This window comes from Odocoileus virginianus, chromosome 12 (assembly GCF_023699985.2).
Source record: "Odocoileus virginianus isolate 20LAN1187 ecotype Illinois chromosome 12, Ovbor_1.2, whole genome shotgun sequence".
NCBI lineage: Eukaryota > Metazoa > Chordata > Mammalia > Artiodactyla > Cervidae > Odocoileus > Odocoileus virginianus.
In genome coordinates, this window is record NC_069685.1 from 17,806,978 (window position 1) to 17,829,567 (window position 22,590).

The 22,590-nt window shown below is 39.9% G+C and overlaps 1 pseudogene; it reads left to right on the plus strand.

Annotated features, from left to right (window-relative positions):
* The window catches only part of LOC110141118 (large ribosomal subunit protein eL32-like), an 87,713-nt pseudogene extending 74,475 nt beyond the window's left edge, over window positions 1-13,238 (plus strand).
* The last annotated feature ends 9,352 nt before the right edge of the window (window positions 13,239-22,590 follow it).

Consider the following 22,590-nt stretch of genomic DNA (forward strand, 5'->3'; position numbering starts at 1 on the left):
ATAGTTGATTTGCAATGTTAGTTTCTGCTGTATAGCAAAGTGGTTCAGTTATTCATATACACTTTAAAAAATATTCTTTTCCATTATGGTTTATCATAGCATATTGAATATAGTTCCCTGTGCTTACAGTTGGACCTTGTTGTTTATCCAGTCAGTGTATAACAGTTTGCATCTACTAATCCCAAACTCCCGTCCATCCCTTTTGTATCTAGCTTCTGTTTGGCAACCACAGGTCTGTTTTCTATGTCTACACATTACCTTTTTACTTCCTACTCTAGAAGTTAGATTTCATTTTTCTGCACATCCTACCACCGTATCCTCCCTACTACACATCCTTTGATTGCTTCATACTCTTGGGAGATTTTTATAGTTTTGGGATAAATTGGTTATAAAATCATTATTATGATTTTGTAAATATTGTTCATAGTTGGGCAACCATTTTTGATTTAATTATATTTCCTTCTTAAACATTTTTATTGGAGTATGGTTGATTTGCAATGTTGCGTTAGTTTCAGATGTATAGCAAAGTGACTCAGCTATACATATACATATAGTCATTCTTTTTCAGATTCTTTTCTCATTTAGGTTGTCACAGAAAATTTAGTAGAGTTCTCTGTGTTATAAATTAGGTCCCTGTTGGTTATCTATCTCATGTGTGTGTGTGTGTGTGTTAATCCCAAATTCCTGATTTATCCCTTCCCTTTGGAAACCATAAGTTTGTTTTTGATATCTGTAAGTCTGTTTCTGTTTTGTATCATTTTAGTATCTGTTCACTTGTATCATTTAAAAAAATTAGTTTCCACATATGAGTCATATCATGTGATTTTTGTCTTTCTCTGACTTCTTTTAGTATGATAAACTTTAGTTGTATCCATGTTGCTACAAATGGCATTGACTCATTCCTTCTTTATGGCTGAGTAATGCTATTTTGACAATACTTTGAATGGTAACTGATTGCTACTTCTGCCCTCTTCTCTGGTCACACAGACCAGCCCTTGTCCAGCACAGGCGGGAGCTATGCTAGGGTGTGGGTACCAGGAGGAGGGGCTTGTTGGGTCCACCTTGAAGACTGGCTACCCCATCTTCTATCCTGGATTCCATGTTCTTTCTTTTGGTGGGTTACATTTTATGGCGACATCCTGAAAAAGGTTGCCTGGGAAGTAATCTTTTTCAGGTGTTACATCTGTGAACTTGTCTTTAATCTGTCCTCATCCCTGAATGAGGGTTTCAGTTTAGAATTCTAGGTCGAGAGCATTTTTCTCCGGAATTGTGAGCACTTTATTCTTCATCATGTAGTTTCCAGAGTTATTATTGGCAAGTCTGATGCCATTGTGAATGTTTATTGCTGTGTACTCCCTGTCTTTGTGTTCTTGAAACTTTTAGATGTTTCTCTTTATCCTTGTATTTTGGAGTTTCACACTGTGTGTGGGAGTTTTTTCCTTCTTCATGCATTTGTGTATTGTCCTGGATATGCGATGGGCTCTTTCAATTTGGAAGCTCAAGCGCTTCAATTCTTAAAGTTTTCATTTATTAGAAATAAAGTTTTTTATTTATTGGTAATTTTCTCAGTTATCTCTTTGTGGGGTCATATTTGTTACGTGGTTAATCTGTATTGATTCTTTGCTTTTCTTTGTATTATACTTTCTATTTTCTACCAATGTTTCTTTGATATGCTTTCTGAAAGATTTTCTCAACTTTATTTTCCAAGACTTTTATTGATTTTTAAAATTCTGCTTTTATATTTTTAACTTCTAAGAACTCCTTTGTTGTCTGATAAATGTTTCTCTCGCTCTCTTTTTTTAAACACTTTGTCCTTCCATTCTACTTTTATCATTTTGTCTCATTTTTTACCCCCATTGGATGCTTTATGAGAATGTTTGACTTAGTGAACTTGGACTGTCTGTTAGCGCTGAAGAGTGATGCATGAAAGCTGATTGAAACTATGTTCAGAGGCAGGGATTGTCAAGACATGGGCTTTAATTTAGGGTAATTGGTTGGTGCTCTTTCATTGATAGATATCTCAACTTAGTATTTATAAATCTTTTCTCTCCCCTCTTGGATTGTTTTGTTTTAGGGTGTGTATGCTGGGGGATGGATAACAAACTAGGCTTCAGGATTCTAAGAGCAGAGCTGGGTAAGTGTGGAGGGAAATCTCATCACACTTTGTGCACAATTTCACCTGGTTTTCCTGCCTTAGTGGGGTGTTCCTCAGCTCTGGCTGGTACCTCTGAGTCTGGAGCTTGTCTGAGTTTAGGCTTTCAGTAAATTGCTAACATGGAGGGAGACAGTTACCTGATTGTACCAGCTAATGGACTTCCCAGGTGGCACTAGTGGTAAAGAACACACCTGCCAATACAAGTGACATAGAAATTTGGGTTTGATCCCTGGGTTGGGAAGATCCCCTGCATGGCAGCTCACTCCAGTATTCTTGCCTGGAGAATCCCATGGACAGAGGAGCCTGGTGGGCTACAGTCCACGGGGTCACGAAGAGTCGGGCACAACTGCAGTGACTTAGAATGCACCCACACGCACCAGCTAATGGAGGGGACTTAGGATGAGGGGTTTAACTGCTTCAAAGAAAGACTTTCAAACAGTGATGCTCTGGTTGAGGCTCACCTTCCCTCCAGCCTTCACAGGCACTTCCTGTCTCCTGTTTGGAGAACGTGTACCTTGACATTATTGCGCACTGAGGGGCATTTATTAGAACATTGGTTCTCAGAGTATGGTCTCGGGGTCTGAAGGTCAACAGAATTTATACCCTTTTCTCTCACATACTCCTTTGAGTATATAGGGGAATTTTCCAGAGGCAAGATGATGTTGTGATACAACAACAGATTAAATGCAGAAGCAGGTAAGAGAATCTGGCTATCTTATGCTAAGCCAAGCATTACAGAGATGTGTAAAAATGTACAACAGAGCTGATTTTCTCACTGTTTTTTTTTTGTTGTTGAATAAATGATTATCTTTTGTAAAGTATGTTATTCAGGTTAACATGTACTGGGTTTACTATTGTGAAGTCAATTAATAAATAAATGCTGAAAGTATCAGTTTTTGGTAAATATTTATATGTGTGTGTGTGCATGCTCAGTCATGTTCAGTTCTTTGTGACCCCAAGGACTGTAGCCTGCCAGGCTCCTCTGTCCATGGAATTTTCCAGGCAAGAGTACTGGAGTGGGTTGCCATTTCCTCCTCCAGGGCAACTTCCCAATCCAGGGATCGAACCTTTATACCTTGGGTCTCCTGCATTGTCAGGCAGATTCTTTACCACTGAATTACCCAGGAAGCTCAAGTATGTATGTGTGTACACACACACACGCTCACTCATGTAAAGGCTTCCCTCGTGGCTCAGATGCTAAAGAATCTGCCTGTAGTGCAGGAGACCAGAGTTCAATCTCTGGATCAAGAAGATCCTCTGGAGAAGGGAATGGCTACCCACTCCAGTACTCTTGCCTGGAAAATCCCATGGACAGAGGAGCCTGGTGGGCTACAGTCCATGAGGTCACAAAGAGACGGACATGACTGAGCAACTAACACTTTCACTCATACGTGTAAATATATATTGGCATATAAATTTACCAAAAGCTGATAGTTTTAATATATGATCAATGTGAACAAAAGTTCTTATAGGTCTTCAATACTTTTCAATAGTATGAGAGGGTCTTGAGATCAAAATGTCTGAAGTCGCCGAGTTAGAATAATACTCTTGGATTCTTCTTTTGCCTCACTCCTCTCTGGGTGACAAGAGCGACTTAACTGAAGAGTTTGGGAGAAGAAGTGGGCAGGCAGGGCTCAGCCCTTTCCTCTCACTTTTCCTTTACGTGATCCTCAGTTCTTACACGTCAGATTGGCCTGTCTGTAATAGAGCACGCGTTCTCATCAACTTTGATGGTGATAACCTTAGGGCACTGTCCTGTGATGGGGCTTGAATTGGCCCATCATGGCTTATGATTCTGATTGGATAAGTCTGTCTAACCCAGGAGTGGAATCAGAAAATTTGTCTAATTCAGGCATAATAAGCCATGTTTTCTAAGAAGAGCTTTATTTGTAATAAAGAAACATTTAACTTTTAAAAAAGTTTTAAATTTTGTGATGATTTTAGATGTATGGGCAAGTTGCAGAAATAGTACAGAGTGTTCTTGGATTCTTTTTGCCCAGTTTCCCCTAAAGTCAATGTTTTATGTAACCACAGGCCAGAGATAGAAAGCTGAGATAGATCATAATATACTACAATGAACTAACCCACAGACCTTTAGAGTTTCATCAGTTTTCCCATAAATCTTTTTTCTGGTCCCGGATCCAATCCTGGGTTTCACATTAAACATGACATTTTGATCTCCTGCTGCCCTGTTTCTGCATCTGTGTCTTATACAACAGTACAATAGTGTGTGCTCAGTTGTGTCCAGCTCTTTGCGACGCCATGGACTGTAGCCTGCCAGGCTCTTCTGTCCTGGGATTCTCCAGGCAAGAATACTGGAGAGGGTTGCCATGCCCTCCTCCAGGGGATCGTCCCAACCCAGGGATTGAACCCATCCCTCTTGCATCTCCTGCACTGGCAGACAGATTCTTTACCACCAGCGCCACCGGGGAAGCCCACATCTGTGTCTTAACCGGTTGTATTTTCAACTGAGAAAAAGAGAGGTGCTATTTGTCAGCCTTGTCTCTCAGCACTTCCAAGTGTCGAATCTTTCTAGAATTCTCTGGTATGAAGGGATTAGTTCTTATCTTCTTCCCCCTACTCTTCACTGTGGTACTTTCTGCCTTCTCCCTTTGACTATTCTGTTGCCCCAAGTCCACATCTTTTCCAGCTGCCAGAACTTCGTTGCTACTTTTCTTTTGCTCCTTTCTGCCCTCCTGCTTCCTGTGGTTTGCCTTTTGGGTGACTGTACTCTTGCCCACAATCTAGAGTCAGTTGCTAAGCCCCACTCATACTCTGAGAACTTGGGAGTAAATATATTTTTATTCCCTTAATGTTATTATGGGGGCTTCCCAGGTGGCACAGTGGTAAGGAATCTGTCAATGCAGGAGATGCAGGAGATATGGGATCAATTCCTGGGTCGGGAAGATCCTCTGGAGTGAGAAATGGCAACCCACTCCAGTATTCTTGCCTGGAGAATCCCATGGACAGAGGAGCCTGGTGGGTTACAGTCCATGAGGTCACAAAGAATCAGCTACACCTGATTGACTGAGCACACACACAATGTTATAATTAGTTGGATTTTAATAAGAATCAGCAATAAATAATAAATCTCCTTGTTTGATTAGAAATCTGACCCTGATACGTAAGCCCCAGTTTGTACATTATTTTTGCTTTTCAGTTGAAAACCTCATTGAAATACCTTTAATGACTTGTATGATTAAAGCTTTATAGTCACTTTTAAGGCAGACAAAACTATGGAAAAATTAGGGAAAAATTGGGTAACTTTAAAACTAATTTTAGATTTATCTATTTATTGTAAACAATCACTTGTCGGCTCTGATTAGAATGCTTTTTATAGTTTACCCTGAATTTCTTAGCTTGGAATCAAAAGCCGTGCCCAGACGCTTGTTTTTTATCCTTTAGACTTGGCTGACATCATGGTGCCTCCAGCACTGATCAGAAATCATTGCAGGCCTCTCCTAGCCTCCTCCTCCTCCAGTTTCTAAAAAGAAAGACTTGCTGGAAGGAGCAAACACTATCTTATCTCTGGTTCCCAGCTCTCAACTTTCTCCTATCATTTTCTCACACTCAGCTGAAAAGGAAGAGTGAGATTATGGCTGTTTTACTTTTCAGTAAAGTATTTTGCTATTCTTAATTACTTTTACTTTAATTTGAAAGAAATCAGGTTCGTTTCAGTTTATAGCAGTTGTAAGGAGAGTAAAATATTATCTCCCTATCTTTCATATTAAAAATTTACCTTGATATAGCCATTCCTTGCCTTTATACTTTTGCTTATTACTTTATCTACTGTTTATTTATTATTGAGGCATAGTTTATTTATAGAATTGTACAAATTTTAGGTATATAAGATAGTTATTCATAATTTTTAAAGTTTATACTCTATTTATAATTATTATAAAATATTGACTATATTCCATATGCTGTACAATATATCCTTGTATCTTATTTATTTTATACATAGTAGTTTGTACCTCTTAATTCCCTATGCCAATCTTGCTAGCCCCTCCTTTTTTTCCCCACTGGAGAGTCTTTTTTTCTTGCTGTATTTATTAGTTTGTTGTATTTTTAGATTCCACATATTAGTGATACATAAAGTATTTGTCTTTCTCTGTCTGACTTATTTCAATAAGCATAATACCTTCCAAGTTCATTCATGTTGCTGTAAATGGTAAAATTTCATTCTTTTTTATGGCTGAGTAGTATTCTGTTGTATGTATGTATGAAAATATATACCATATTTTCTTTATCCATTCATCTGTCAATGGACACTTTGTTGCTTCCATATCTTGGCTATTGTAAATAATGCTGCTGTGAACATTGGGGTACATGTATTTTTATATTAATAAACTGTGTGCTACATTATTTATTATATATTCACAAATTGCATCCATTACTTCCTCTTGAGATGGAATGAGCAAGGAGAAGGGAATGTAGGGACAGTTTCCTTGACTGTGATGCTTTATTTATTAAAAGATTAAGGTCTGGAGCACATATGGCAAAATATTTAATGTTTATTTTGGGTGGTGGAAATGGGTATTTATAATGCTGTTTTTACTATTTGGCATTAAAAATTTTTTTTTTCAAATTCATAACCCTTTTTTAAAGTTGTATATAGCTTAATTTTACTAGGAATCATAGTGACTACATGGTCTTCTCTCTTTGGGGAGTGAATTACTTTCTGTAAGTGAAAGGATTCTAGCCCATCAAAACTTAACTTTTAGATGTGTAAACATTATTTTCCAGGTCACATCTACCTTGGTAAAACTTGGGATGGTAGAAACGATTACAAAGCAGTATTTCTATATTTTTTTTTCACTTGGTCTGCAGAAATTCCAGCCCTCTCAAATGTGGTGAAACGGTCTGTGTGTGCTAAGTTGTTTTAGTCGTGTCTGACTCTGTGAGACCCCATGGACTGTAGCCCACCAGGCTCCTCTGTCCTTGGGATTCTCCTGGCAAGACTACTGGAGTGGGGTGTCATTTTCCTCTTCCAGAGGTCTCTGAGAACTATCTATAATATCGAAGCATAATAATAACATTAGAATATATGCAAAACAGGACTCAAATATAAATATTGCCCACATCCAGAAGTAGGAAGTGCAGTACATAACTGCCTCTTTTAGCGTGTCAGAAAGTTATGAGTTAAGTTGGATTAGTACATTATAAGAAAAAGCATGTCAGTCAGAAAAGAAAGTATATGATCAGTAATGAAAGTCTGCAAAGTTATGGAAGTTGACTTGCCCTAACATCCCAGCTGTGCCCAAGAGAAGTCCTGGCATGTGGGCTTCATCTCTCTGGGGACAAGAACAGTTTTTTGCATGACACAGCTGACAGGCCCCACATATAACAGTCAATCCCATTAAACATCAGGACTTAAAGACAAGAGGTGCTGAGTTAATTCTATGATCACTAAGTTAACAGGGTACAACTCGAGGTCCCTTTGGCAGTTACGTTTCTTGCTTTAAAGACATTGTTTGCATTTAGATTTATATACTAGTCATTTGTATGCAGGCTTCATTTGAGTGTATCCACTGAAGAATGATCTGCTTACTTTCTGATTATGAAAAAAATCAATTAGTTGAGCTTGCAAATTTGAGAGAAAGGACTCTGGAGAAGTATGAGTTCACTGAAGTACCAACATGAAGATTCTTGGTAGCAGACTCTCATCTTGGCCCCACCCTACCAAGACAGATAGCCCACAACAAAAGTAATGCAGTTACATTAGAACATTTAGAATACAGAAAAAAATCAGTCACAATTTCACCAATGTTACAGTTTTGATGTTATTGTTACTTTTGAGGTGTTTACATGTAATCTGTGTGTGTCTGTGTTGTATATAAAACTGAGGCCCTGAATTTTTTTTATCAAAATGGTAACTTTTATTTTATTTTTTATTGAAGTATAGTTGATTTGCAATGTTGTATTAATTTCTGCTCTATAGTAAAGTGATTCAGTTATACATATAAGTACATTCTTTTAAAATATTCTTTCCATTATCATTTATCATAGGATCCTTATTAATAATATAGTTCTCTGTGCTATACAGTAGGACCTTGCTGTTTATCCATTCCATATATAGTAGCTTAAATCTGCTAACCCAAGCTTCTACTACATCTCTGCCCAACCCCCTCCCCACTGGTAACCACAAATCTGTTCTCTATATCCATGACTCTTTCTGTTTCATGGATAGGTCCATTTGTGTCACATTTTAAATTCCACACATAAGTGATATTCTATGGTGTTTGTCTTTCTCTTTCTGACTTATTTACTTAGCAAGATAATCTCTGGTTGCATCCATGTTGCTGCAGATGTCATACTTTTGTTCTTTTTTATGGTTGAGTAGTATTCCATTCCAAATACGTATGCATCTTTATCAGTTTATCTATCAATGGCCATCTAGGTTGTTTACATGTCTTGGTTATTGTGAATAGTGCTGATATGAACATAGGGGTTGCATGTATCTTTTTGGATTAGAGTTTTGTCTGTATATATGCCCAGGATTGGGATTGCTGGATCATATGGTAATTCTCTTTTTAGTTTTCTGAGAAACTTCCATACTGCTTTCCATGTTGGTTGCACCCATTTATATTCTCACCAACAGTGTAAGAGAGTTCCCTTTTCTCCACATCCTTTCCAGCATTTGTTGCTTGTAGAGTTTTTAATATGGCCATTCTGACCAGTGTGAGGTGATACCTCACTGTAGTTTTGATCTGCATTTCTCTGATAATTAGTGATGTTGAGCATCTTTTCATGTGCCTATTGGCCATTTGTATTTATTCTTTGGAGAAATGTCTATTTAGGTCCTCCGCCCATTTTTTGATCGGGTTGTTTGTTTTTTGCTGTTGAGTTGTATGAGCTGTTTGTATATTTTGGAAATTAAGCCCTTGTTTGTTGCATTGTTGGCAAATATTTTCTCGCATTTTGTAGGTTGCCTTTCTGTTTCTTTTCCTGCATAAAAGCTTGTAACTTTGATTAGGTCCCATTTGTTTATTTTTGTCTTTATTTCTATTGCCTTGGGAGACTGACCTTAGAAAACATTGGTACAATTTATGTCAGAATGTTTTGTCTATTATCTCTTCTATAGGTCTTGACTTTTTAATTAAATGTTTCTTTTTTGTCTATAGTCATTTCATAGATTTTTATTGAATTGATATTGTATTCTAGGTATTGCTTAGGTGCTGGGTAAATAAAAGCTTTTGCCTTCAAGGAATGTACCTTATAAAATGAAGGAGAGAAAATAAACAAAGGAAAGATTAAATGAGTGGCTTGTCTGAGGGCAATCAATGACATGAAGAGTAAGTAAAGCAGTAGAAGGAAGGAGAGAGTGATGGATGTGCTCCAGGAAATGGTGCCAGGGAAGAGTTCTCAGAGGAGCTGGTGCTGAACAAAGGTCTGACTCAACTCTCAAGAGGATACATTATTAAATGAAAAGAGGGAAGATCTAGAGTGAGTTAGATTTGGGATTACTGATGTGTATTACTAAAAACCAATTTATTTCTTCAGACTTAGGAGTGGTTAGATATATTATAGCTATTAAATCTTTATCAGCTCTGGCATTTTAGAATATTGGACATATTTATTATCTCAAAATATAGGCTTGTATGTTTGTAGCACACTCATTGGACTAGAAGGGAAAGAGTAATGTGTAAGTGTGAATGCTTCCATGTAAGAAAGATTCACGGACCCTCCTGAAAGATTCCAGATCTTTCAAGAATCTTACTCTCTCTCTGTATGTTAAATACTCAAGTAAAGGAACTGACTTTCGTGCCCTGAATTACTAGATATAATCACACCCCTCCTAAGGCTTTCATATCCATTATAGAATCTTCACTTTGTATTCCCCAGATTAGAATCTAGGTTCATGTCCTTGATAAAGTTTTCACAGTTAGTTGACAGTCATCTGAATCAAATTTATTATGAGCTGATTTTTGACTGTCTTATTTCCAGCTAATCTCTCTTTCACCTAATCAATGCTTATCAAGCTCATATTATGTGCCAGCTATTAAGGAGTTGAGGCCAGATATGGAAGACATAATCTGTATCCTGACAGAGCTCTAGCAGTGGAAACAATCGGCATGGCAGGACAGGTGCTGTGATGGAAGCAGTGCAAGGGGTGGAGTGCAAGAGGCCTGGGTAGGCAGCCTGTGAGGTCTCTAGAGCCCTCCTTTTAAAAGGAGACACGATATCAAGGGCATGTGCCATAATTTAGTTAGCAATTCCCCTTATTTTTTGTGCCTGATGATTGCTTCTAATTTTTCACTGATAGAGGTTAGAAGCAATTTCACTTCTAGGTATGTGCACCAAAGGATTGAAAGCAGATACTCAGACAGATACTTGTATACCAGCATTCACAATAGCATTCTCCTCAATAACCAAAAGGTGGAAACAATAAAAATGCCCAGGAATGAATAAATGGATTAACAAAATGTGACATATTATATGCATTCTGATGCTGGATACAGTATGAACAAACCTGAAATATTATGCTAAATAAAATAAGCTAGACACAAAAGGACAAATATGATTCTACTTATATAAAGTACATAGGTTAGTCAAATTTGGAGACAGAAAATAGAATAGTGGTTACCAGGAGCTAACCACTCTTGAGGAGAAGGGAATGGGGAGTTATTGTTTAATGGGTACAGAGCTTATGTTGAGAATGATGAAAAAGTCCTGGATATTAATAGTGCTAATGGTTGCATGACAGTGCGAATTTTCTAAATGCCAGTGACTGTGCACCTAAAATTAGTTAAAGTATATATGTATCTTTTATCACAGCTTTAAAAAAAAATAAGCTGAGATGGTATCCCAGTGCATATAGGAAATACATATATCCTAATATGTAATACAGATTTCCCAGAATTTGGATTATTTCCTTATTTTAGAACTTGGAAGAAATCTTTCTGGATCAGAGTTTATGGCATTTAGTAAATATCACCAAATTGTTTTGTGAAAACAACTGTGCAGGTTTACAGTTCTCCCAGGTACATATGTAAGTACTGATATCATTATTCATCCTTGACTAAAGGGAAGAAAATTGTTTTGAAAATTCACCAGTGAAGGACTAAGCCTTGAGTTAGGATCCAGATTAAATTATGAATAAACAAAATGGTGCTTTGTTTTAATATGCACTTCTTTATTAGTGAGGTGTGGTGTTGGAGAAGACTCTTGAGAGTCGCTTGGGCTGCAAGGAGATCCAACCAGTCCATCCTAAAGGAGATCAGTCCTGGGTGTTCATTGGAAGAACTGATGATGAAGCTGAAACTCCAATACTTTGGCCACATGATGCGAAGAGCTGACTCATTTGAAAAGACCCTGATGCTGGGAAAGACTGAGGGCAGGAGGAGAAGGGGATGACAGAGGATGAGATGGTTGGATGGCATCACCGACTCAATGGACATGAGTTTGAGTAAACTCCGGGAGTTGGTGATGGACAGGGAGGCCTGGCTTGCTGCAGTTCATGGGGTTGCAAAGAGTCGGACACGACTGAGTGACCTAACTGAACTGAACTGAACTGTCTTGGTATTTTTTTTTTTAACTGGATATATTTCCTATTGTGTGGGTTCACTGGTTTCTTAGAGTATTTTAAAATTCATTTCTCACTTTAAGACAGCTTAGAAAAATACACACACAAAAACAGGGTGTTTTAAAAGTGAGAAAATTGGAGCAGAGGGAAACTAATGGTAGAAAAGTAAAATGAAGACAAGGTAAGTTGTTAAATATGGAGTTTACTGAGGGATCTGACTAGAGGAAGGCAACACATTTGTCACTGAGTTTTCTGGAAGCTAATGGAAAGAAAGAGAAACAAGATCCATAGCTTGATGAGTTCAGCCAGCATTTGCTTGATTAACATCACATTAATTCCTGGTATAGATTTTGAAACAAATTCTTCCTGTGGGTTCATATACTAGACTGCATTGAAAAATCACAGGAGCCATATTTTCCAACCCACCTGATTTTGCAAAACCTCTTCACTGCCACTCGAGAGGTGGAGTCTCTTTCCCCCTCTCCTTCAGCCTGGGCTGGCCTTGGAACTGCTGGCCTGGATTAATAGACCTTGGCAGAAGTAAGGCTGCATGACTTCCAAGGCAAGGCAGTGAAGGGCAACCCGGTTCCCACCTGGCTGTCTTTCTTGGAAGAGATGCCTGGGAAGCCTGGAGCCCACATGTGAAAAGTCTGGGCACCTTGAAGTTGCCATAATGTAAAGACCATGTGATGGAGATAAAGAGATGCATCCAGTCAGATGGAGCTGAGCGGGAGGGGATGAGCCGTCCCTGCTGAGCACTGCTGAGGTTGCAGATTCAGGAGCCAAAGTGAGTTTTGTTTTTTCTTTTTAGATTTTTTTGGTGTGGACCATTTTTAAAGTCTTCACTGAATTTGTTGCAATATTGTTTCTGTTTTGGTTTTTTGGTCCAGAGGCCTGTGGGGTTTTAGCTCCCTGTGGGATTAAATCTGTACCCCCTGCATTGGAAGTTCAGAGTCTTAACCACTGGAGCTCCAGGGAAGTCCCTCAAATAAATTTTATTTGTTGCTTTAAGCTGGTGTGTTTTAGGGTAGTTAGTTATGTAGCAGTAAGTAACTGGGACAGTTTATTTAAAGAAAATATAAAACTCTAGCAACTTCTCTTCCTTGGCTGATGACTGTGAAGTTGGCAGCCATCTCCCACTCCACATCTTGGCTGCTCTCAGACCCTTTGTGAAGTCCAATGGTCATCAAAAAGAGGGCCACAAGGTTCATCTGACACCTGTCAGACCGATATGTGCAAATTTAAGCAGAACTGGAGGAAACCAAGAGGCATTGACAATGGGGTGCGCAGGAGATTCAGTGGCCGGATCGTGATGCCCAGCATCAGTTACCCGAGCAACTAGAACACAAAGCACATGCTGCCCAGCAGCTTCCACAAGTTCCTGGTCCACAACTTCCAGGAGCTTGATGCTACTGATGTGCAACACATGTCAACTGTGCTGAGACTGCTCACAACATCTCCTCCAAGGACCACAAAGCCGCTGTGGAAAGAGCAGCCCAACTGTCCACTGGAGTCACCAATCCCAATGCCAGACTGTGCAGCTAAGAAAATGAATAGACAGCTCCTTTGCACATTTTGTTTGTGTTAATAAAATCGTAAAACTCAGACAAAACAATAACAGAAACAAAACAAAACAAAAACTTGAGCAACAGTGTTTTGCAGCATCAGTGTACCAAACACATATGGGGTTGAGCTGTTGGGCTCTGTACAGGCTGAAGCTGGGAGCTCCAGCGCCCACCAGTGAAACAATTATACTGGCTTTGGAAACAAAGCAGTTTGAATGCCTTGGAACCATGTCCCTCTTGTTAACAGTATACTTACAATGTGTTCCGCTCATAAATAATCTTTAATACAACTATTCAGAGCTGCTTCTTAAAGACCATTTAACTCTCACAGAAAACACCTTAAGTAAAACAGTTTCCTGGTAGAGGCTTATATTTATTTGATGGCAAACTATAGGATATTCTAGACTCTTTTTTTTTTTTTTTTTTGGATCAATTCAGGTGAACCAGAAAGAGATTCCAGATACTTGCTAAGAGCTCAAACCAAATGTGCATAATTGGGATCTATTGTTGGAAGGATAGTGAACTTTTTGAGAGGTCTGATTCTTTCTCCTCCCTCTGATGAATGTCACTGTTAAGCTCCTATAATTGGCAAGCCCTCCATGGAGAGGATCCGACAGAGGGCAAGAAAGTCTGGGTCTGCCCAGGAAAATTGTGACTGACTGAAGCTTTACGTGGGACCTTTGCCTCCCTGGTTCTGCTTATCTTCCAAAATTTCTGTTGGATGGCAAATTCCTTTAGGAAAAAGGGGCAAGTTTTATTATAGCTGTGGGAGCTGGCAGAGAACCAGGATGGATATAGCAGTCAATTATCACGTTAAGGATGTGAGAATGGACTCGGGGTCTAGAGAGGCTGGATCGAAATCCTGCTGGTGCTGCTCACTAGCCAAATGACTTCAGGCAACCTAGCCTCTCAGCGCCTCAGTTTTCTCCTCCATAGGAGTACTCATAAGGGAGAAAGGGTTAAATGATTTAGAAGTCTCTCGAATAGTCTGTGGACAGTGACTGCAGCCATGAAATTAAAAGATGCTTGCTCCTTGGAAGAAAAGCTTTAACAAACCTAGACAGCATACTAAAAAGCAGAGACCTCCCTTTGCTGACAAAGGTCAGTATAGTCAAAACTATGGTTCTTCCAGTAGTCATGGATGTGAGACTTGGACCGTAAAGAAAACTGAGCACCGAAGAATTGATGCTTTGGAACTGTGGTGCTGGAAAACACTTATGACAGTCCCTTGGACAGCAAGGAGATCAAACCAGTGAATCCTAAAGGAAATCAACCCTGAATATTCATTGGAAGGACTGATATTGAAGCTAAAGCTCCAATACTTTGGCCACCTGATGGGAAGAGCTGACTCATTGGAAAAGACTCTGATGCTGGGAAAGACTGAGGGCAGGAGGAGAAGGGGGCGACAGAGGATGAGAGTCTGAGCAAACTCCAGGAAATAGTGAAGGACAGGGGAGGGGGCGTGCTGCAGTTCATGGGGTCACAAAGAGTTGGATACAACTTAGCGACTGAACAAGAATAATGTGTGGCATAGAAGTGCTAAGTGTCAGCTGCTGCCGCTGCTCCTGTTACTCCTATTAATTTTTTATTGGACTATAATTGCTTTACAATGTTGTGTTAGTTTGTGCTGTACAACAACATGGATCAGTTATATGGATACATATATCCTCTCCCTCTTGATCATCCCCCTCCCCATCTTACCCTTCTAGGTCATCACAGGGCACCGAACCGAGTTCCCTGTGCTATATACAGCAACTCCCCACTAGGGCTCTATTTCACACAATACTACTGCCACTTCTATACTGTCACCACTACATATTAGTGATGGGCACCCAGTGAAGTTTGCTAAGTTTACAGGCTTTGATCCCCTCCCTTCAGTTTTCATCTTCTACCTCTTGAGTCTTCTGCCCACCCCAGGCTGTGGGTGCTGTGGCTGCTGTCTCACCCTCGGTGACCAGATCAGCCAGTTTGCCCTGGCAGTTTCACCACCAAGAGTTCATAATCACACACCTCCCGGCCACCCTCCCAGCTGCCAGTCAGTCCCACCCCATCCTGACAGCATTTATCTGAACCCTCCATCAATTTAGAGATATACACTGGAAAACACATTGTGTTTCTATCATGGCTCCTATTAATAAATAGTTCATTGTGTTTATTTAGCTCCATGTCTTTTTCCTATGCTTGTAGTAAAAATATTTGGTGGAAAGAATTTTTTTTTTGTTGTGTGTATTGGTGGATGTTGTGTTTGTCTTTTGAAGATTTGTGTTGTGAGCTCTTGACATAATCTCTCTCTCTCGTGGATTTAGGATCTTTTGGTGGAGGTGTTTGTGTTAAGTCGATTCAGTCATGTCCAACTCTTTGCAACCCTTGATCCCAGGCTCCTCTGTCCATGGGATTCTCCAGGCAAGAGCACTGGCGTGGGTAGCCATTTCCTTCTTCAGGGCATCTTCCTGACCCAGGGACCGAACCCGTGTCTCTTAATGTCTCCTGTGTTGGCAGGCGGGTTCTTTACCGCTGGCGCCACCTGGAAGGTGGAGATGAGCAGAGTGTAGAGTTTAACCCCTGTGGCTGAGTTTTTGTCAGCAGTTTTGTGTCAGACAGCTTAACACTTATGTGGTTTGCTCTTTGGTCTCCATTGTGTACTAAACAGAGCAATGGCTTGGGTGTCAGAAGACCTTGATTGATGCTTCAATCCCTTGGACAGTTCATTTCAGTTGAGCCTCAGTTTTCTAGTCTGTAAGAGTGGGGCAATGATATCTCTCACAATTGTTTGAGGGTTTAATACAGTTATTCTTATCAGACTCACTGCTAGTGAGGAGGGCTTTGTGATGATGAGGAAAAGGTGTTCCCACCTTCAGGCCGACACAGCCTCGTCCCCAGGATCTGCCCTGTGAGTGAAGTGTGGGTTGTGTTCCCTGCCCATCCTCTCAGCTGGGTGGATGCTCTGGTACAGGTCAGAAGTCATACAGCTGTGTGCACAGACTCCATGACTTTTAAAAGTTTAGTTTGTAATGATAGAATGTCATACATATACTGGGAATTATTATTAATGGTACATTCTGTTTCTCAAACACTGTCCTATGTATCTATCTATCATCTGTCTATCTCTATCATTTAATCATTCTACCTCTTTTCATAAAGGATTTGAGATGGCATTGATTAAATCACAGAATCACAGCTAATATTTGCATAGCGCTCTTTCATTGATCTAAATTCCTGTTTCATCCTCATAATGGTCTTATGAGGGGAGTATCCTGTCTCTCACTTTACAGATGAACCAACTGAGTCTCGGACACACATAATAAATGGTGGAGTCAGGATGGAAACCCAGATTTTCTGGCTTATATCCATGTTCTTTTACCAATATCATGCCATCCAATCAGGTTGTCACTATGATAAAGTATGATATGACAGAACTATTTTTTATTTTCTGTACTATATCTCAAAAATTGGAGCTGCTCTTCAGTAATTGAAACTGGAAAAAAAAAATCAAAATCTATTATTATAAACACAATAGAGACATATGGAATTTGTCTTCTCTTGGTTTATGTACTATCTTTAGCTGTTAGGGAATTTAATTAAGAGATGTAGTTTACATAGAAATGAACTATGCTTAAAAGGGACCCAAATAGCCAGAGAAAAAGGAAGAAGAGGACAACATTAATACCTACAGCTTCAGTAATCACTAACATCGTTTATTATGACTACTGTCTATTGCAGTGTAAATATATCACATATGATCTTATACAAGGGGGATTTCTGTAAGAAGTATTCTGCTTAAACACAATTGGATTTCAGATAAATCCCATATATCTGTTTCATATCACCCTTTGTTACAGGATTTCAAAATGCTTGTGAAACACTAAGGAAATGAAATGATATCTAGTCTCTTATCAAAAGAGCAAGAGTATTGCATTGATGGTTATGAGAAACAGGAGCAAAGAGATATTTCAAAATTGCATGTATGCCACTCAGAACCACAACCCTGGGTTTCAGAAGTCACCCATTGTTAGATATTTTCTTAGGAAAGATACATTTTCATGGTTTGTTTTGCTGTATTCAGTGCTGTTTCAACCTCATTTTTATTGTTCAGAGTAAGCATTGTATTTTTTATTTCCATGATACCAGATTTTGGGAAACTTTACAAAGTAAATTGAATCTATTTCCATAATTCCAGGTCTTGGTTTTTTTCTTTTTCTTTTTTTCCCTGTAGGATGAAGGTAATGTTTGCCACTTCAACCCTGGAAAAATGCCAAAGTCAAGTGGCTTTCAGAATAAAGAGAGCCTGCTTCTTGTGACTGATCTTGAAGTACAGGAAAAAAAGAGATTGACCCCTTCTTGTAGCTCTTATTGGGGAACAAGACATATGCCCACAATCTAGTCTAAATTTGTCATCGGTGTCTCAAGAGACATGATTTGATTTGTGGCAATACCGAGTCCAGATTACAGAGAGCAAGAGAGCCCATATGGTGCTTGGCATCTTGGCAAGAAACATGAGTTAGATAGGAACTTGTTGGTTTTAATCTCGAACAATTCTCATAGAATTCTTTTGCACATCTAAGGAAGCTTTAGAATAGTTTAGTCCAACATCTTTGTTTTCTCTGAGGAAACTGGCTACAGAGCGGTGAGATGATTTGCTTGGTGGTGATACCAAAACCAAGGCTGTGGGGCACCAGCCAGTGGGTCCCTCACCACACCATTCAACCACTTCCTTTCCTCTTCAAGGTGAAGACTAATGTATTTACTAAAAAATCAGCATAGATAAGAGTTATTTAGAATTTTGGGGGGGGGGTATTTGGGGCACTGTGCTTTCTTCATTATGTCATTGAATCTTTTTGAAATGCTTTGACTCTGCTAAGCTATTGTTACTACTGAGGCTTACAGAGTTACGAAGGACCTTGTTCTGAATCATACACCTGTGAGAACCAGGATTTGAGCCCAGTCTTATCTCAGAGACCTCACTCTCAGCTGCCACCTGACACTCACCCTCTTTGCTGCAGTTTCTTTGCTCTGATTCTCCTTGGAAAGGAACTGAGCATCAGCCCAAGTGCTGGAGCCTGGGGGAGAGACAGTACTTCACTCTCGAAGTGGTTACTCACTGTCTGCTTTTCTCTTTTTTAGACTCTTCTTTGTCCTTCTTTCTACAACAGTCTTGCCATTTGCATTCTCAAAACTAGAGGCAGTTTCTGACTTGAATTCTCATTTCCAGCTCTCGATTTCATCGGAGGTTTGCCTTCTTGTTTTATTTATACATTTGATTGTAAAGATCCTTAGGCAGAGATTTTACTTTTTTTTTTTTTTTTGGGTAGTCTTATTTATTGTATAAGGTTATGTATACTTTGGCACACACATAAATATTAACATAATAATGTTGCATAGATTGTAGGAGATTTATATGCAGTCATTCTTTACAAAAAGCAGGTAGTTTGTTTGATTGCTTTTGTGAGAGAGGTTAGAAGTGGGTCCCTCAGCTTTTCTCAAAACTTACTCACGTTCTTTCTATTGAGGGAAAATGTGTTTTCCCTCTGACTTTATTGAAGTTTGGCAGGTAGAGAACACTTGTTGCATTAAGAGCATTTCCCTGTTTAGTTGAATGGCTTGCTGCCTTTGGTTCTATTTAAGAAAATGCACTGTTTGTGGGTGAGGGACGTAAAAATGAGGTACTTTTGTGCCTGAAAGCATTTCTGCAAAGTGCTAGGGCTTGATTTATGGTGTGAACATTGTTTGGAGGATGATAAATATGCAATGTGGATTCAGTGTTGATCCCAGCAATCCAAACTGCACAATTTCTTTGCATCCAGGGTCACTCAGTAAGTGACATTCGTCTGCCTGTAGCTGGGTATTGGTTTGCTTCTAAGTGCGGTTCAGGCATGTCCAACATAGCTAATGAACCAGGGGCTGGATGAATTGAAAATTTCAGTTTGTTCTCTTAGGTGCTGTGTAGTTTCCCAAGAAGGAAAACAAGCAGGTTCTCCTGGTGTGCAGATGTGTCCAGGAATCTCTGCTCACCTGGAGGGGATGCCCACTGAAGTCTACACTCGGGGGCGCTTAAGAGACTTCTGGGCAACCACCATCTTTGATGAGAGAGATTGACTCAGCAGCAGGTAGAGATGTTTTGAGGGCTGTGTCCTGCATGTGGCTTGGATCTGTCTCCTTGGCACGACTTCTCTGCCCTCATGGCTGGAAGCAAAAGTCAGATTTGTTTGGTCAACATTCCTAAACAGTGGGGCACAAGCGCTCTCCACAGAGTAGGGTGGTCCGTTCTCCCTCTCCTTGCCGCGGACCACTGCTCACTTGGCTCTGTTAGGATCCTTGGTTGTCTCATTCTAGAGAATTCAGTTCATTGGCCAGCACATTTTCCCCTGCTCTGCACAGAGCTCCTTGAGAGCCAGCTGGCTTCTGTCGTGTCCCCTACTGTATCCCTAGCACTTTATATAGGTCTGCCTCCTAGCGGAACTCAAACACCATGTTGTTGGATGAATGGAGTTTGGGTGGAGGAAGGCAGTGATGCTCAAGGCTGCACTGGGGTGCCTGGAAGAGCTGGGATGAGCTTCTGGGCCTTGTATGGAAATAGGAAGGGCTGGGGAGTAGAGCTGAATGGTGGACCAACCAAGCAACCCTTCCAAGTCAGAAGTGAGCTTGATACTTGTTTTTGAGGGTTGTTGGTTTTTGTTTTGGTACGCATTTCAGATTTGTATTCTGTCTTTCTTAGCTTCTACCGTATGATTTCAAGTTTATAGCAGCCTCTTAGTTTACAAGAGCAGAGCCTTCAGTCGATTTCACTAATTGAAGTCAGTACCAGCCACAGATCTTAGTGACCTTAGTCACTTTTGCATCTGCCATTTGTTTCTCCTCTGTGTCCCAAGTTTCAGGAATGTCTCTGCTTGTCTGTGCTGCTCACTTTCTGGCCCCAGGATTGGAAGACACTAATCCCCTGTCCCATCCATTCCCAGGTAACCAAGTGTCATTTTGGTGCCACCTGCTAAGTCCTAAACTTCTCTTATTTATTTTCTTTTTCTTCTACTCTTTTTAAATCCATGGGTCACATGTCTCAGTGCTCCTTAAACCTGTGGCCAAGTATGGTTTTAACCGCCATAAGTACCAGTCACAGTTACTGATGAATTCAGTGACACATACTAATGAGACCAGACATGGACATAAGGAAAGAGCATATTCATAGTGAGGCCATTAAATCTCATTTCTATTCAAAACTTAAAAACCTCCGAGGGATCTCAAGTTCTATGTGATTTTTCTTAGAGAAGAGAATTGTTCTGGCATCAAGGACAATGTTCTGGAGATTACTAGACAGCTGAAAACCTAATGCATTCTTGCACAGAGACATAGAGTATGGCAACTGTGGATGTCGCTAGGACAGTGAAGTCAGAGGTAACTTTAAGAAGCACCCAGTGTCTTGCTGTTTTCCCAGAAGCTCTCTTGCTCTGTTATGATTCCGAACCTTTATGCATCCATATGCCCTTTTCCACCTGGCAACACCTACTCATGTTTTAAGATTCAGTTCCTTAGTGAAGCTTCCACAAGTTCTCAGACACAGTTAGGCACCCCCACACCCTACCACATGCTTCTGTAGCATCCTTCATCTCACATATGTATTGTAATATTTACCAAGGCATAGGGCAAGAGTTGGCAGGTTTTCTGTAAAGGGCCAGATAGTAAACATTTTCAGTTTTGCCAGCCATATGGTGTTGGTTGCAACTCTTTAAATTCAACTTGGCTGTTGGGTGTAATCAGTCATAGACAATATAGAAATGAATGAGTGTGGCTGTGCCCCATCAAAGTTTAATTATGGACTCTGAGATTTGGATTTCATGGACTCTTTTGATGTCCTGTAATATTCTTCTTCTTTTGATTTTTTCCCCCTCAAACATTTGAAAGCATAAAAACCATCTTTAGCTCGTGGGCCATACAGAAAGAGGCATGGATCTAGCCCGTGGGCTGTGTTTGCCCAGCTCTGAGGTAGAGCTTTTATTCAACCACACATCTGTCTTTCCCATTTGACTGTCAGCAGTTGAGTATGACAGGTACTCAGGTATGGGATCCTGAGATATAGGACAGTTCCTGGCAAAGAGTCAGACATGACTGAATGACTAACGCAGGAAGGAAGGACTCTTCAAATTCTTGTTGAATGGATCCCTGTGCAGGAGTATGGAGTCATAATGCATATGTACGTGCTAAGTCACTTCAGTTGTGTTTGGCTCTTTATGACCCTGTGGACTATAGCCCGCCAGCTCCTCTGTCCATGGGATTTTCCAGGCAAGAATACTGGAATGGGTTGCTATGCCCTCCTCCAGGGGATCTTCCTGACCCAGGGATAGAACCCATATCTCTTATATCTCCTGCATTGGTTGGTGGGTTCTTTATCATTATTGCCACTTGAGAATCAAAGTTATAATGGTTTCCAATACGTGTTGAGTACTTATGGTGTCCAACATTGAGCTGAGCACTTTATATGCATTTCTCTTTTAATCCTCATTTAATTTTGCTATCTAGAGATATTAAAGGCAACAGTTATCATTAGATTGTGTTAAATATGTCTGTGTAATCACATTTAATCCTCTCAACAACCCTTTGGTGAGTAAGTATTGATAATATCCACTCTCACAGCTGAGGGAAATTAAGCTTGGAGAGATTCTTTGCTTAGAGTTACTGAGCTAGGCAGTAGGGTGGGATTAGGAAAGAACCTTGGCAGACTTGAGGGTTCCTAACCTCCATGCTGCAGACCATCAAAGCTTGGATGCCGTCTTGATGGACTTGAGTTTGAAGCACTTTCTGGGACCATGGTGATGCTAAAACAGGTGTGGGGCGGAGTGGCGGGGGTTTCCTTTTCTCCTTCTAATCAGTTGGTTATGTTTAAGGACTATCACGATTCTGTTCCTAACTAGCTATATAGTGTTTGGAATGTTGCTTAAGTTTTCTGGGTCCATGTCTCCCGCTAGTCTAGCGGAGTTTAAATTGCATGCTGTCAAATGTCTCCTCTTATGGTAGGTTTCTATAATTTTGTTCTCTGCTGTTCTCTGCTTACATATTTCTATTGTCAGTCTCAATTCTGCCAATCTCGACTACAGAAATCTCAGGTCCCATGGGGTTTCTTGGGCTCAGAGGGGAGAAAGGGAAATAGTCATCTAGCCACAAATACATTTTTAAGTCTACTAAATGGCAACTTTAAGGATATTTTTTGTTTTGGCTTTTTAAATTTTTTGATGGAAAGATAGCTTTTCCAAGAAAAACAAGTAACATTATTATCTATAACAAAAATGACAATAGTGATAGCATCTTCTATTTCTAAGGCACCATTTAAAAGTGCCTTTTTGAAGGCATTACCTAAT